We start from the raw sequence: 3,093 nt of genomic DNA, 5'->3' as shown, positions 1-3,093 counted from the left end.
GCAGCCGGGCTCCTGAGGTCGGGCCACAGGCCGGGGTTCCCGTGGCCGGAGGCTGTGGGAGCTCCTCCCGAGGCTGATTCGCGCTTGAAAGAGGCGGCGTAGCTGATGGCTTGAAAAGCCGCTCCTCAAAGACGTCGGGCTCCTACGGTTGCCGCTTGGATGCTCTCCTGGCGATGTCGTCGGCTTCCTTGTTGGTGCCCCAAGGCACGTGTTGCAGCTCCAGGCCCGAGAACTGCTTTTCCATCTTGCGCACCTCCGCGAGGTAGGCCTTCATGTGCTCGTCCTTAGGCTCGTACACCTTGTTGGAGAAGTTGACGAGGAGCTGCGAGTCGCCTTTGACGGTGAGGTGCTTCACCCCTAGAGCCGCCGCAGTCTTCAGGCCAGCTATGAGGCCTTCGTATTCTGCGATGTTGTTGGAGACCTTCTCGCCGTGCTGAAAACAGAGTTGCACGGCGTAGTAGAGCTTGTCCTGAGTGGGCGAGATGAGCACTGCTCCAGCCCCCGCGCCTAGTGCGCGAAGGCGCCATCGAAATACATGACCCAGCTGTCTGGTGCCTCGCTTCCTGGGGAGGTGGACCGGTCTTCTCCTTCCTCAAGAGCCGGGGCATCTGTCCATTCTACCACAAAATCGGCGAGCGCGGCTCCCTTGATGACCCTGGTAGTGCTGAACTCCAACTGGAATGCTTGCAACTCGATGTTCCACTCAGCGACCCTTCCGGCTGAGTTAGGGCTCCTGAGTACCCTCTCCAATGGGTAGGCTGAGACGACCTTGATGGGGTGGCCCTGGAAGTAGTGCCGCAGCTTGCGCGAGGCCACCAAGAGTGCGAGCAGGAGCTTTTGCGGCATGGGGTAGCGCGCCCTCGCGTCCCGCAGTACGGTGCTGAAGAAGTACACCGGGTGCTCGACGAGGGCTGGCACACCATCAAGGCTCGGGTCCTGCGGAGATTGTGGCATATCCTGAGGTGGTGGGTTTCCTGAGACCTGACCGTCCTCAGGAGCTTCTGCGATGTTGCCCTGCTGAGCTTGGTCTTCCGCCGCTGATGGCTTTGCTGCGCCTTGCTGACCCTGCGCTGCATCAGCTCTGGCTTGGCGCGGCACACCCTTGTCTTGGCGCTCCTCCCGAACTGCCACCAGCGCCGTGCTGGCGGAGTACGGGGTGGCGGCAAGGTAGAGTACCAGAGGCTCGAGAGGCCGTGGTGCTACCATCACCGGGGGCTGGTGAGGTATTTCTTGAGGTCTTGGAAGGCCCGGTCGGCCTTCGGGGTCCACTCGAACGGGCCCTTCTTCTTCGTGAGCTTAAAGAAGGGTAAGGCACGCTCGCCTAGCTTGGAGATGAAACACCCTAACGCGGTCACCCGCCCTACTAGCTTCTGCATCTCCTTGAGGGTCTGTGGTGGGCTCATGTCTTCGATGGCCTTGATCTTCTCCGGGTTCGCCTCGATCCCTCTGTGGGATACGAGGAACCCCAGTAGCTTGCCGGAGGGGATGCCAAACACGCACTTCTCCGGGTTAAGCCTCAAGTTCACTTGGCGCAAGCTCTCGAAGGTCTCCTCCAAGTATTGAATCAATGTCCTCGCCTCGCGAGATTTGACCACTATGTCATCAACGCAGGCCTCTGTGTTTCTGCTGAGCTGCCGCCCCAAGGCGATGTGCATCAACTGCTGAAAGGTTGCGCCCGCGTTGCACAACCCGAAGGGCATGCAGGTGTAGCAGTACACCCCGCATGGTGTCAGGAAGGCTGTCTTCTCCACATCCTCCACCGCCATCTTGATTTGGTGGTATCCTGAGAATGCATCCAGGAAACATAGCAAGTCGCACTCGGCGGTGGAGTCAACGATTTGATCGATGCGTGGAAGCAGGAATGGATCTTGGGGGCAAGCTTTGTTAAGGTTGGTGAAGTCGACGCACATCCGTTCCTTCCCTCCTTTCTTCGGTACTACGACGGGGTTCGTCAGCCATTCGGGGTATCGAACTTCTCGGATGGTACCTGCCGCCTCCAGCTTGCGTGTCTCTTGGACGATGAAGGCCTGCTTCTCCGTGGACTGCCGTCTTGCTCGCTGCTTCACGGGGCGTACGTTGGGGCATACCATTAGGTGATGCTGGATCACCTCTCTCGGGACCCCTACTAGCTGATTGGGCTCCCACGCGAATATCTCCTTGTTCGCGCGCAAAAACCTCACCAAAGCTTCCTCTTGTCCCGGGTCAAGGCCGGCTCCTATGGTAAAGGTGGCTCCTGAAGACCCGTCCTCGCTGACCGGCACCTGCTTGGTTTCCGCCTTGTCTTGGGTGAACAACTGCTTCTTCTTGGTGGGCGCAGTCTCCTTGGCCTCGGGGGTACCGGCGCCGGCTGGCTGCGCTGCTGCCGCGGTCTTGAAGGCGAGCCTGAGCGCCGTCACGGCTTCCTTAGTGTCCCCCTTGATGTTGAGGACGCCCTTGCTCCCTGGCATCTTCATGAGGTTGTAGGCCGGGTGAGTCACCGCCATGAACTGAGCGAGAGCCGGGTATCCGAGGATGGCGTTGTATGGGAGACCGATGCGGGCGATGTCAAAGTCCACCGGCTCGGTGCGGTAGTTGTCGCGCGTGCCGAAGGTGACAGGGAGGAGGATCTGCCCCAGAGAGTGGGCAGCTCCACCACCCACTCCTGAGAAGGGCTTGCTGAGGCCGAGCCGCTCGAGCGGCACGTGCAGAAGGCTGAAGGCTTCCACGAAGAGCAAGTTGAGGCCGGCGCCGCCGTCGACGAGGGTCTTGGTAACGGCCACGTTGCAGATGGTGGGCGTGCAGAGCATTGGGAGCATTCCGGAGCCGGCGGTGGAGCCGGGGTGGTCTTCTGAGCTGAAGGTGAGGTCGGCCTCTGGTGCAGCCCAACCCGGCGGAGCCCCCGGGTGCTTGGAGGCGGCCCCAATCTGACGGAGGAACGGTTTGATGTGGCGATCTGAAGGCGGTGCTTGAGAGCCGCCCAACAGAGCCGCGACTGCGTGGTGCGCCGGCACCGCGTAGCGAGTGGTGAAGAGGTCGCGGAGTTCCCCCCAGGACGCCACCTCGGATCCAGGGAGGTTGAGCAGCCAGGCGCGCGGCTCACCGGCGAGGGCCATG

This window comes from Aegilops tauschii, chromosome 6 (genome assembly GCF_002575655.3).
Source record: "Aegilops tauschii subsp. strangulata cultivar AL8/78 chromosome 6, Aet v6.0, whole genome shotgun sequence".
In the NCBI taxonomy this organism is placed as follows: Eukaryota; Viridiplantae; Streptophyta; class Magnoliopsida; order Poales; family Poaceae; genus Aegilops; species Aegilops tauschii.
This window is presented reverse-complemented; position numbering follows the sequence as displayed.